We start from the raw sequence: 15,015 nt of genomic DNA on the forward strand, positions 1-15,015 counted from the left end.
GCGTTTCTAATCTAACTCTCCCAAGCCTAGATTCTAATATGACTTTTCCAAGCTTAGATTCTATCCTTAGACTACCGTCCCGAGTATCTTTAATGGACGAATGACACATACATAATACAAGATAATCGCATAGAATGAATATTCCAGATTATGCTAGCTAAGTGCTTCTTGATCCATTCGATAGTTTTAGGTACTCATGCATAATGTACAGAGAGTGAACAGATATAAAGATGCAGTTTTCATTTTTATAAATAAGTTTAGAGTACAAAATGAAAATGGAAATAAGGATAGAGAGCCTGATAGCAATTCCTTACTTCCCAAGGCTTTTACACTGTGTTATCTCTATTTTGCCCAAAAGATGTTCTTACTTCCGCAAGAGTCAACCATTTCTCTAGTTTCGACACTTCCCGAAACTCTTCCATAGCTTAACCAAATATATCCATTTCTTTCTTTCATGTCATAAGTGTATAACACTTCAATGTTCTATCGGATTTCAATATCCCTGAAAAGAAATATATGTTCATTTCTCAATCCTTCCATGAATCAAACTAACGCCAAATGACCTTATTATGATCCTTCTTTCTTTCCATAACACCAAAACAAAATAGCCATCTCATACTAACTTCTTTCAGGTCGTTAAACTAGCAATAACAATTAGTCAATACATAAAGCTTATACATGAAGGCTTTTAAACACAACTTCCATAAAACATTTAATGAAAGAACATACCTGGCGAGGACGAATGACCTGTGAATAGCCATAAGGGACACAAATAACCAAGACTTACATCGTAAGTCAGTCTACAGAACCTAAAACTTAGGCTCTGATACCAATTGTAACGACCCGACCTTTTGAGTACTCTGATAAGGGTCGTTACTCATAATTACATACTTACATTCAAAACATTTTGATCATTGAGGAAAATAAATTTCATTAAAATAATAAAGACGGTTTTCCAAAATAAATAACAAATAAGTAAAACCTTTGTTCGGGGCCCTTAAAATAATGAAAAAAAATAACTTAAACCAATAAAATTTTGACCAACATTGAGTTTCAAATCAAAACTTTAAAATAGCTTAAAAACGTAAACTGAGCGGAAGCGATTTACATGTCCCATATGGCACGATCACAGGTCCCTCTCGTCACCCATCGGTTCGTTCCTATCATTACCTGAAAAACATAAATTAAAAAAGGTTGAGTATAAAATACTCAGTAAGTGATCCCATTACCGAGATCAGACTATGCATCCACGAGCAAAGAAAGATAGCCCGTGGCTCATACAACTACATCGGTTTTTTATGATGAAAGGAAAATCAAAATACGTACTATCTTGCCTTGAAACGTGTGTCTAGCAGCCCGTAGGCACACCGTCAAACAAGATAATAACATGAACGTGAACCCGTCGACCCACACATGTCTAACGGTCGGTAGGTACACCGTCAAACATGATAATAACATGAACGTGAACCCATCGACTCACGCATGTCTAGCGGCCCATAGGCACACCGTCAAACATGATAATAACATGAATGTAAACCTGTCGGTTCACGCATGTCTAGCGATCCGTAGGCTCGCCGACAAAACATGAAACATGAAAATAAAAGTAACATGAACGTAAACCTATCGGCTCATGTATATCTTGCGGCCCGTAGGCACAACGTCAAACATGATAATAACATGAACGTAAACCTATCGTTTCACGCATGTCTAGCGGCCCGTAGGCACACCGTCAAACATAATAATAACATGCGTCAAGGTGAGACAATAAACCACTCTACTGTTCTATTCATGCATAACATACATAATATCAGTACTGATTAGAAGTTTTAACATGCTCATAATACTTGTAACTAGCAAAACATAATGACAAACAAAAATCATGCTCCATAGTCCACCACGTAACTTTATAGGTCTAATCTAGGTCGCTTGGCACGAAGGCACCGGTAATAGTATCACTTACCTCAACTTGGTAAAAAACGCAAAACAAAATCTCCTTAGAAATTCTTTAGCACACTTGAATCATCCTAAAGTTGTGGCTTGGTTCAAGACAAATTCCAAAACTTGATTCAATTAGCCAATCTGATCAAGAATTAAATCAATAATCAATAACTTAATTTTCCACTATTACTCTCAATCCAAAAGAATAACCATCCAACAACTTACAAAACTTACCGATCTTCACCAATTTTTTGCAAAAAAAAAAAAAAAATGGTCACTTGCTTGATGGTCAATGCCTCAAAACTTCCAAATCTTGAATCTAAGAGAGGTTACTAATCTAATCCAAAATCAAATGGGTGAATTTCACCTCCCAAATTATAAGGAAAAATAAGTCTTACCCAAGATTTTTCTCAAGACTCTGGCAAAGATCGGGCAGTGGCAATAGATGACGTGTCGGCTCGTGGATACCTGTCTCTTATACACATCTAGATGTGTATAAGAGACAGGTTTGCGAGAGTGGGAGAGAAGGAGAACTGTCTCTTATACACATCTAGATGTGTATAAGAGACAGGTTTGCGAGAGTGGGAGAGAAGGAGAACTGTCTCTTATACACATCTAGATGTGTATAAGAGACAGGAAGGAGAATTTCTAATTTTACAGATTTTATTCAGCAGAAATTACGAACAAACCAGAAAATCAAACAACGATCCAACCATTCAAAATGAAAATCTATATGTCTCAAACAGACTGGTCAAATTTGAGCATGATCCAACGGTTCAAACTCCGACAATCGACAGTTTTGTGAAAGCTGCCGCTAAACAATCGAATTGCTCTCTCTCCAATTTTTGGCCTCATTTCACTTCATTTAATTTCAAAAAATCTCAATCCTTTTTTTTTTTCAAATTTTGAAAAGATAAATAAAATATATTATCACAATATCTTCAAAATCTCCAAAGATTCTATAAAATTTATAAATCAATTAACTTTTCAAATTATCTTAATTTAGGTTTCAAAAACCAAAATTAAAGGGCAGATCCATCAATTTGATACAAATTAAATCCTTCCAAATATTTAAATCAATTCAAAATCACATGGAATTAATTATCTCTTTTAATTTTTTTTTTTAAGTTGGCTCTAAAATCCAAAATCAAAGGGAAGCAAAATTCAATATTTTCAAGATAATCAGTTCGAATACCTAATCAATTAAATTCAATTTAACCAATAAAAGTTTTTCAATTATTTCAATTTAATCTCAATTTTCTAAATAAAAGGGAAATTTAAACTCAATAATTTTAGATAATTAACTTGAATTTTCCTAAAATTCGGGATGTTACAGTTCGTAACCTTGGCGATCACTTAGTTCAAGTGTGCGATGTTCATGTAATGTAGCAGTTGTGTTGGACGAGCGTTCGTGTGTTGCTGTGTTACTGTGATTGAGCGTTCGTGATCAAGGAACTTGAAGATGAGTCTACAAAAGTGTGTTGCTATTGTCCTTGATCTATTGTATAACATGCTATAATTTCTGTATTTTATGCATAACCGTATGTTTCCGTTTGTGATTGTAATTGTAAAGTTCATATACGATTGTATTTTCGAAGTAGCTTCATTCGTGGGCAAAGACAAGCTCAACAATTGCACAAGAGTGTCCATAGTGGCGCGATGATCAGTAAGAGATTGAATAATACTACTCAATGTTCTCGATTCGGAGGAAAACACCTATAAAATACGATTTCTTAGCTCAATTGGAATCAAAAGACGCCTCAAGAACATGAAAATTATTAGGAAAAGTCATTTCATCAACTTTGGGAGGCCGAATGTTGTGAATAACGCTAGGCACATGAGACCCTTGAAAAAGCTTGTAAGTTAAGTAGATAGATTTCGTAGCAGAATAAAGAGCATCATTCGAAGTCATAATCGTGGGGCACTGAGACCACATAATGCCATATAAAAGACCAGGAAAACAGATAGGGAGCTTGATGGAAAATGAATCAACATGGTGCAAAATTATACAAAAGACTCCAAAACTAAACTGTGAGTCAGTGCCAATTTGATACAACAATCTTACAAAAGTAGAAGGAAGACCAGACCCATAAACAGAAGGGCACCAACTTGCAATGTCAATCTTATGTAGAATAACATACTTCACACTTAAGGCAGCAACTAGTAATTGATCAGACTGAGGCCAAGAAGGGAAAATTCCTCCAGTCATATTAGACACCAAAACTTTAGTAAATGGGTGAGGAGCAGCAAGAGGAGGAGAATCTTCAAGATCCAAAAAGTTATTAATAACGGTAGGAGAAATAGTAAAGCAAACAACATGAATATGCACCTTTTTGTACTCAATACCGATTGGATCATCAAATGAAGCAATGAGATTAACAATGAAATCATGAATAAGATGAGGATAGAAGGGGCTGAGTTGAGTAACAATCTTCATTAAACCAGCTTGGTTAATTAGCTCCATTTTGGCCAAATAAGACTGAGTTTTGTTATAGACATTGTGTTCACCAGCAATCCTTCGTTGAACAACATATTTTCATTTACAAAATTTTCTTCACAATGAAAAGATACTCCATCAATTGGGACAAAAGAAACATTCTGAAGAATCTTACAATGTCCAATTCTAGTAGTTAGCATTTTTGGAGCAACAACAATTTCTTCTTTAGAAATCGAGAGAGAAGGCACATTTGAGTCAGAACATGAAGATCTCTATGAGACTATCTAGAACGAGTCTTAGTAGAGAGACGACCAAGATTTTGAGACAAAGAGGTTAATTTCATCTTTTTATGCTTACCTAATTCAACAAGCACAATATTGTTGTCAGATGAGTCAAAGAAAAGCTCATCAACATTCAAGCTAGCATCAAACATTGAGGTTTGGGGATTTAGCATCAGCAGAGACAGAAGGATTCAAAATAAATTCATCAACAGGTCAAACACATCATTACCGCACACACTAGCATCCTCAACGGTCTGATTCATCTCAACAACATAGTCCCCAATGTCAATCGAAAAAAATTTACATCTTGAGAAATATCATGCTCAACCACACTAGGAGCACATGCATCCGACGAAACATTCACATCAGAGTCAAGAGCAATGAAAACAAGAAAACCAGGATGATCAGGGATAATGCTATGACTTGGAAACACATGCACAGGGGTAGAGGAACAATTATGTGCAATAGATTCATGAAGAAACACATTCTCATCCAAAGAGAACAAAATTATTAGTCTCATGTGGATTTAAACAACCAGCATATGACATAATAGCAAGAGGACCAATTTCAACAATTGCAATCGGACCAGGTACATGCATAGGGTTTTTCCTATGAACAGAACCAAACAGAATATTACTTTGATCAACGTGCGAACTAGTCGGAGCAGGATAATGATGAGAAGTCGGGGGAGGCCATTCGAAAGGAAAGGAAGAGGAACCTCTCATTCGAACCCCATAAGCATTAACCTTAGATGGAAAAGCATCAATGTTAACAACACGAGACTATTTTTTTCGACTTGTGAGGATTCACCATGAAAGCATGAGCATTATGAACACCGTTTCTTATATTCACCATGATGAAGATAGAAAATATTAGAAGGAAATTCACTAGGCAGATGCAACCAATGTTCAAAAGGAGAGATGTAATCCTGCTATGCAAAGAACAAATGAGAGAGATAACAAGAAAGAAGTTAGAAAACTCTAACCAATTTGAAGAAGGGAAAGCGCGGGCTTTTAATGCCATAATAAAAGGTACATCATAAAGGAAATCAAAAACGAGGATTTCCATGAGTAGCGGAAGGATCGTTCCAAATTTCATTCGAGTGAACACAATCAATTATAGTCTAAGAACGGAAACTAACAGGTCATGCACAAAACGAAATTACAGCACGATTCAATAGAATCAAGGGATAGAGTATGCGTACTTTTGAAGAACCATTCTTCATGAATCCCTCGATCAATCTACAAGCATCCAAGAACAGTAACTCGAATGCAACGACCAGACTTATACCAACAGCACGAACACAATGAACACAACAATCAATATCATGAAATGAGTGATAACGACATCACAACAGTTACCTTGGTATTCTTGGTGTGAGAATCTAGGAGTTGTGGGCTCTGTATGATCTTGGCTTGAGGAAGAGATTGGAGGACAACAATCGTGTAGACGATCGAGCAAGTGGATGATAGAAAGCTGTCTATTGTACAAACAATGTACTCGATCGTTTAGTAAATGGCAGCCTATCGTATAGACTTACCACTCGATCGTTTAGCTACGATCAGCTGAATGACTATCGTATAGTCAAAGCTCCACGATCGTTTAGTCTCTCAACAACTATCGCTTAGTGAAACTCTTTCACTTGATAGCTTGTCCATGAGTTATTTTTGAATGAGGCAACCTTGTAATTTTAGGAAAAACAACTTTTCCTTTTATCTCACGGTTACCATAAAACCGCCAATAACCTTCCACTCAATCGGTTATTAGAGAAAAAGATTTAATTATCATATAATTAATATATTATAAATAAATATGATAACCAACTTATCATATTATATTTATAACCTATTGTTTTAATATTTCATCTCATGAAACATATAAACCATAGTTCTTTTTCTATTTTATGGTGATTAATGTAAATCATATTTACATTAATTCTCCACTTGATGTATCTCATACATCACACCAATTATATCATATATAATTGAATTTCCTCTTGTTAATTTGAACACTTTAAATTAACTCCAAGAACTGATTCTCAACTTGAATCCATTGAGCTACCCAGAGGGACTTGTAGCTTGAAGCTCCAATGGTAGGTGAATAACTGACTAAACTCTTTAGTCACGAGATCCACCATCCGTTAACTGTCGGGCACTCCACTAAAGACTGACAGTTACACTTTTCTCACTACATATATATTTCTGTCTCCATATCAACCAATCAACAGTGCAATAACCCTTCACAGATTTCTCGTAAGTACAGTTGGGCCAATTTATCGTTTTGCTCCTGTAGTAACATCTAACTCCTTAAGTACCACTAATTCCTTTAATGAACAATAAGTCATAGTCTTACTATGACTGGGTCATCTCTTCCAAAGAAAGGATGTGACCACTATGTTCAAGACCTAGAATCAACGATCGTTGCATTCGTTTAGCCAAATCTTAATGATCGTTTACCTTAGGCTACACGATACGACCAACCTTTGGTCTTCTTCCTCAATGAGAACCGCATTTTCATGCTTCGAAACTTCATCACGAACGACTCAACAACTTCAAACACCTTGAATTACAGACTCGATTGCTTGTTAATTATGCCTAAAAACACAGGGACCCTTATAAATTAACATTTTGTAATCGAAATGGAAGCTTTAAATAGAGGCAACTATCCTGTAAACATTCATTAACACATCCACAAATGCATTAAAACCCACCACGATTGTAAAATAATTTCAAAACAGAAGTGAAATTTTGAATATCAGAACAACCTGGCTCTGATACTAATTGAAGGAAATCAAACACGAGGATTTCCATGAAAAATCGAAGGATCGTTCCAAATTTCATTCGAGTGAACACAATCATTTACAGTCTAAGAACAGAAACTAACAGGTCATGCACATAACAAAATTACAGCATGATTCAATAGAATCAAGGGATAGAGTATGCGTACCTTTGAATAATCATACTTCACGAATCCCTTGATCAATCTACAAGCATCCAAGAACAGAAACTCGAACGCAAAGACCAGACTGCTACCAACAGCACGAACACAACGATCAACAACACGAACTTAGTGAGGACACCACCATAATGTTTACCTTGGTATTCTCGGTGTGAGAATCCAAAAGTTGTGGGCTCTGTAAGATCTTGCCTTGATAAAGAGATTGGAGGAAAATGATCATGTAGACGATTGAGCAAGTGGGAGATAAGAAGTTGTCTATCGTATAGAAGATTTGCTCGATTGTTTAGTACATGGCAGCCTATCGTATAGATTTACCACTCGATCGTTTAGCTACAATCAACTGAATGACTATCGTATAGTCAAAGCTCCACGATTGTTTAGTCTCTCAACAGCTATCGCTTAGTGAAACTCTTTCACTTGATAGCTTGTCCATCAGTTATGTCCGAATGTGGCAACCTTCTAATTTTAGGAAAACAATTTTTTCTTTTATCTCATGGTTACCATAAAACCACCAATAACCTCCCACTCAATCGGTTATTAGAGAAAAAAAAGTTAATTATCTTAAAATTAATATATTATAAATAAATATGACAACCAACTTACCATATTATATTTATAACCTATAGTTTTAATATTTCATCTCATGAAACATATAAATCATAGTTCTTTTTCTATTTTATGGTACTTAATGTAAATCATATTTACATTAATCCTCCACTTGATGTATCTCATACATCACACCAATTATATCATATATAATTGAATTTCCTCTTGTTAATTTAAACACATCAAACTAACTCCAAGAACTGATTCTCAACTTGAATTCATTGAGCTACCAAGGGGACCTTATCGACCTGTAGCTTGAAGCTCCAATGGTAGGTGAATAACTGACTAAACTCTTTATTCACGAGATCCACCATCCGTTAACTGTCGAACACTCCACTAAAGACCGACAGCTGCACTCTTCTACCTACAGATATATTTTTGTCTCCATATCAACCAATCAACAGTGCGATAACCCTTCATAGATTTCTTGTAAGTACAGCCAGGCCAATTTATCGTTTTGCCCCTATAGTTACATCTAACTCCTTAAATACCACTGATTCCTTTAATGAACAATAAGTCATAGTCTTACTATGACTGGGTCCTCTCTTCCAAAGAAAGGATGTGGCCATTATGTTCAATACCTGGAATCAGCTCTTAAGGGAGCAATCTATCTACTTACCCTTGCTTCCAGGTAGGAGTAATTCCATCTTGTGTAACTAAGTTCCCAGCTCCCCAATCAGACAAATCTCCAAAAAGGTAGGCTTGTTAAGATGGCAATCTGGCGATTCTCACCCATACTAATCAAAGGACTGCCCTTATAGCTGACTCATGTTCTCCAATATTCCATAATTGACATTAATTGCTATGTCATAAATTTGCACAACCCTAAAGCAACTCTTAAATATTCAAATGTAATAGTATTAAGTGGATTAATAAAAATGTCAACAATCGGTTTATTTGTTTGCACATATTCAAGTGAGATAACCTTGTTTTCAATCATTTCTCGGATAAAATGATGTCTAATGTCTATATGTTTGGCGCAACTATGTTGAACCAATTTTTTTGTATGTTAATGGCACTCATATTGTTGTAGTATAATATCATAACATCTTGGAATATATTGTACTCCATAAGCATTTGTTTCATCCAGAGCAACTAAGCACGACTACTCCGTGCAGTATTATATTCAGCCTAAAAAATGGATAACGATGCACAATTTTGCTTCTTTCTGAACCATGATATAAGATTATTTCCTAAGAAGAAACTATCTCCTAATGTACTCTTTCTGTCTTATGAATAGCCAGCCCAGTCAATATTGCAATATCCCACTAGAATAGGATATGTATAAGAAGTATATAGAAGACCATAATCACTTGTTTAATGCACATAGTTAAGTATTCTTTTAACATTATTCAAATGACAGGATTGGATTAGATTGATATCATGCATAATCATCGCACTGTTGATTAGTTATATGGACACAGAAATATATATGTAGTGCGAATAGTGTAGCCGTCGATCCTTAGTGGACTGTCTGATAGTTAACGGATGGTGGATCTCGTGACTAAAGAGTTTAGTCAGTTATTCACATATCGTTGAAGCTTCAAGCTACAAGTCTATAAGGTCCCCTTGGTAGCTCAATGGATTCAAGTTGAGAATCACTTTTTGGGTAAGTTTGAAGTGTTCAAATTAACAAGAGGGAATTTGATTATATATGATATAATTAAACTGGTTCAATTATATGTGATATAATTGATTTGGTGTATTAGATATATTAATTGGAGGAATTGATATAAATATGATTTATATTAAATAAAGGAGAAAAGAACCATGGTTTACATATTACGTATGATGTGATACTAAAACTATAGGTTATAAATATAATATGATAAGTTAGTTATTATATTTATTTATAATAAAAACAATTATGGGTTGGTTATTTAGTTTCTCCTTTAACTGTGAATGAAGTGGGAGGTTATGTTCAGTTTTTGATAACTGAAGAATAAAATGAAAAATGTTTTCATTTTTTAAAAAGAAATCGCTTCATTATTGGCTTAGCTAATCGTTTACTCATGAAAGACTACACGATAGCCCTCAGTGAGAGACTAAACAATCGTGTAAGTGATTAATTGAGATTTTCTAAACGATCGTGTAAGCGAGATACTAAGCGAACAAGCAAGATTTACTAAACGATCGTGTAAACGATTGAGTGAGAGATTAAACAATCAGCTCTAAATGATTGCTCACGAGAGCAAGATTTGCTAGACGATTGACTGGGCGAGTCTCACAAGAGCGAGATTTACTAAACGATCAAGTACTCTCGGTCTATGTGATAGACAAAACCTTTCTCCCACTTACTTGATCGTGTAGTTCGATTTTTTTTTCCTCCTTCCCTCTACCAAATTCACATAGAGTCCACACCTCCTGGATTTTCATTCAAGAATACCAAGGTTTCCGAGTGGTTGTGTCAAAGGGTTATTGTTCAAGGAGCAGACTGTTTGTGATATAGCGACAGCGAGAGATTGCTTGCTAGACGATTGCAACGAAAGCGAGATATTATTGTGCAATTGTTCACGAGAGTGAGAGATTTCCAGAAGAAGAGTTCTTCAAGGTATGTCTCTCATTTCATTTTGTTATAGTAAGAAAACATGTTCTAATTTGTTATATAATGAATAACTATTCTTGTATGTTTGTGAATGCATTTATTCTTGCACAATGGGCTTGGAAAGATCTTGCTTCCTGTCATGGAGATCTCTGTTTAGATTTCCTTCAGTAGGTTTACTTACTACAGTTAAGAATTGGCTAACAATCCGATTCCAAATGAAAGATTTGGGAGAGGCTCGGTTTGTTCTGGATATTTAGATCTTTAAAGATCGAAAGAATAGAATGCTAGCTCCGTCTCAGGCATCGTATATTGACAAGATGCTTGTCCAATATTCGATGCAGAATTCCAAGAGGGGCTTATTGCCTTTCAGACACGGATTTACATTGTTTAAGGAACAGTGTCCTCAGACGCCTCAAGAGATTGAGAAGATGAGACGGATCGCCTATGCATCTGTTGTGGGCAGCTTGATGTATGCAATGTTATGTACTAGATCTAACATCTGCTATGCAGTGGGGATAGTCAGTAGATATCAATCTAATTCAAGATTAGATCACTGAACCAACATTAAAAACATCCTCAAGTATCTACGGAGATCAAGGGACTACATGCTTGTGTATGGTTCTAAGGATTTGATCATTACAAGATACATGGACTCTGATTTTCAAACTGATAATGATTTTAGGAAATCCATTCAGGATCTGTTTACTCTTAACAGATGGGCAGTAGTATGGAGGAGCACCAAGCAAAGGTGCATCGTTAACTCCACCATGGAGGTTGATGTAGCGGCTTGTGAAGCTGCTAAGGTAACCGTTTGGCTCAGAAAATTCTTAACTGATTTGAAAGTTGTTCCAGACATGTCAAAGCACATCACACTTTATTGTGATAATAGTGGTGTTGTGGCTAATTTCTGATAGCCTAGGAGTCACAAGTGCGGCAAGTATATAGAGCGGAAGTGTCATCTCATCCGAGAGATTGTGCATCGAGGAGACGTGATTGTCACGCAGATAGCTTTAGAGCACAACGTTAATGATTTGTTTACAAAAGCCCTAACGGTTAAGGTGTTTGAGGGTCACCGGTAGAGTATGGGTCTATGAGACAGGCCATGTCTAGACTAGGGCAAGTGAGAGATTTGTATTGGGCGCGTGTTATGCTCTAGTTTATTATTTGTATACTTTATATTTTGACTATATTGTACACTTCTAGAAATACAAGTTATTTATACCGTTTTATTTATATTATGTGGAAAAAAGAAGGAAAAGTTGCGTCGACAGTATAAAAATTGGCTTAGAATCACGAAAATTGTAAAGTGTCGTAAGCACACCCGCTAACCCCATTGCGATGGCAAAATGGAATGTCCAAGTCATTGTTTTGCAGAAAACAGGTCACCAAATGCGACAATCGCTCGAGGAAAAAAATGAACAATGCATTATCATAGCATTCGACAATCATTCAAGAACAAAGAAAGAATAACGCAATTGCAGCACATGCGACAATCGATCATGGACGCAAACGATCAACGCATTTCCATCACATGCTGATGCTTGGTTTTATGAAATGGAAATATGGATGATATGCGTTGATGAAATTACATTGTGCACTCAAGTTTCCCCAGCGGAATCCGAGTGTAAATTCCCTGAGTTTCTGGTAAGTCCAGGGTCGAACACAGGGACTTGTGAAAATAGATTACGTTGGTAATTTTTATGAAGAACTTTGTGGTAACCGGTTAAATAAATAAATCGTTGGGTTTGTTGTTTGCGTCGATAAAAAAATAAGTAAATGCAGCGGAATTTGAAAGGAGTTGATAAACGGGAGATGCCGATGAATATTGCGCGCATGGAACGGGTTGAGAAAGGGCGTTTCGGCTATCACTTTCAGAATGCGTTCATGCTTTGCGATCATGCAACATGCACACAATAGTAAACCATCTCTCGATGCAAATGCTACGGCTTCTAATATTTGAATACATGTGATATATGTAATAAGTCTATAAGACCTACACATAAGCCTCTATTCTTATTTATGCGATGACAGGATAACACACACACAAATAAGGCGACCACATAATATCATTCCTATCTCTAGAATGCATGCGATGCAAGTTGACAAACAGAGTTTATCTCTAAGTCCCTATCTCTTAGTTATGCAAGTCTAATCTTGCTCTTTCGAGTATAGATTCTAACCTAGCTCTCTCGAGTCATTAGGTTCTTTCTTTAGACTCTCTCTCGAGTAACTCTAAAGGGTATTTTGCAAAGCATAAAACAAGACAATCGCAAGCAATGAACTTCCTAGGTCATGTTAGCTTAGTTCTTCTCAACCCATTCGACTAGTTTAGCAACTCATGCATATTAAGAGAGTGAACATATGTAGAAATAGAACTTCCATTGTATAAATATGAAGATGAAGTACAAAATAATAATGTAAGTATAGAATAAAGAGCTTAGTAGCAATCTCTTGCTGCCAGGCGTTTACACTGTTTTTCTACTCGTGCTCAAAATGATAATCTCGCTCTCACGAGAGTCGGCCCGCTCTCTGCTCTTACGCCTTAAGGTTCTCTCTCGAGTTGCCCTGGGCAATTTCCGGTGCCACCATTCTTCTTTTGCTCCGCCTGAAAATGAAAAGGAAAACTATGGACGGCGGCATGAACTTGTGGAACAAAAGATTGTAAAAACAGTGAACCCCTTCTCTGAAGAATGCCCTTGGTATTTATAGAGTATCAACGGTGAAAGGCGGCTTCTCTTTCATGGTTGTACAGATGGGACACCTTTAATTCCTAACTGATACGCCGAATAATTGTCGCCGAAAAGCTGAATGTACCTTGTGACCGTTATCGGCTGTCAACTTAATTTGGATTTGACTGTCATCAGCTTTATGTCCCATCGTGCTTAATTGGCCTTTCACCCAGATGCGCCCACCATGATGCGCTAACCAAGTTACGGCGATCCTTCTTGGGCGAATGTTTGCGAGCACGATCAACGCAAAGCCTTGTGGTGAAGTTGCGCTTGACCAATGATTTTCTATGATCGTAATTCTTGCATTGCATCAACGCATATTCTGCACAAAATACAAAAATCAACTGTTCTAATGCGTTGAACACATGCGACCACCTGATGCTTAATGAACGCAAATTAACATATTTCATCAACGCAATCCAACATTGTTTAAGAACTTAGTACTATGATAACGTGCATTTCTGCCCGTTATCACACCCTCAGATTTAAACAATGCTTGTCCTCAAGCATAAGCTAAAGATTCCTTTAGCAAGTCAACCGCAATGTTCTTTTCCTAGATTTCTCAAGAATACTCCGTTCAAATCCTATATACCAGAATTTTCTTAGTCTTATTCAAGTCACTTCTACCTAGAATTCAAGCCTGAGAGGGAAACTTTCCACTTCATTTCTACCACACGCCGACAAGTATATCATCTCCGATCGGGATCTGTGTCAAGACGTTGATACTTTTTCCGTATTTGTTCTTATTTTCCATTCATCTACTGTGTTCATCTCTAATCTTTTATTCACCATCTGTAACAAACGCTTATCCTTAGATTTTAATATCACTATCATAATCATTATCATTTCTTTGTTCTTCTCCACACATTCATCATCCATTTTCTTCATCATGTGTAACTAATCCCCAGGGTAAGGGGAAGGATTAAGCGAGTAAGTTAATCTTTGCTGAAGAAATCGATTAAGTTTAACTAACACGTGCTCGACGGCATCTTCACCTGTGAGAACAGAAGTGAAGATGTTATTCCGCCTCTCGAAAGAAGGTTGGAAGAATGTGTTAACTAAAGCGAGAAGTATTTTCAGAGATGGAAATAACCTTGCGTTCACCACGTTCATCTCTGTTTCACCATAGACATATGGGAACGCGTCTGATCACTAAAAAGTGTCAGCAAAGGGAAAGCGGAACCTTAGTTGCGTCCTTAGCAAGATTGACAAACTTGCAATGTCCTTTCCCTTAACCCATTCTCTTTCTGACACATTTCACAAGACTTGCCACCACATTCATCAAACATTTTTGCACATCTTCACAGTCAATCCTCACTTTGTATAATTAATTGTATATTTATTTATCGTTCACCGCAATTTACTTTATTGCATTTTATTTACCATCGCATTTTATTCTTTACTGCAATTTACTCTTTACCGCAATTTACTTTTCTCAAACCCAATTCATTATTCTTTATTTTAACCGGTTGCATATACCGCAGTAGTATCGTATTAATCACAACAATCCCCGTGTTCGAC

The sequence above is a fragment of the Benincasa hispida genome, chromosome 3, assembly GCF_009727055.1.
Source record: "Benincasa hispida cultivar B227 chromosome 3, ASM972705v1, whole genome shotgun sequence".
Lineage (NCBI taxonomy): Eukaryota > Viridiplantae > Streptophyta > Magnoliopsida > Cucurbitales > Cucurbitaceae > Benincasa > Benincasa hispida.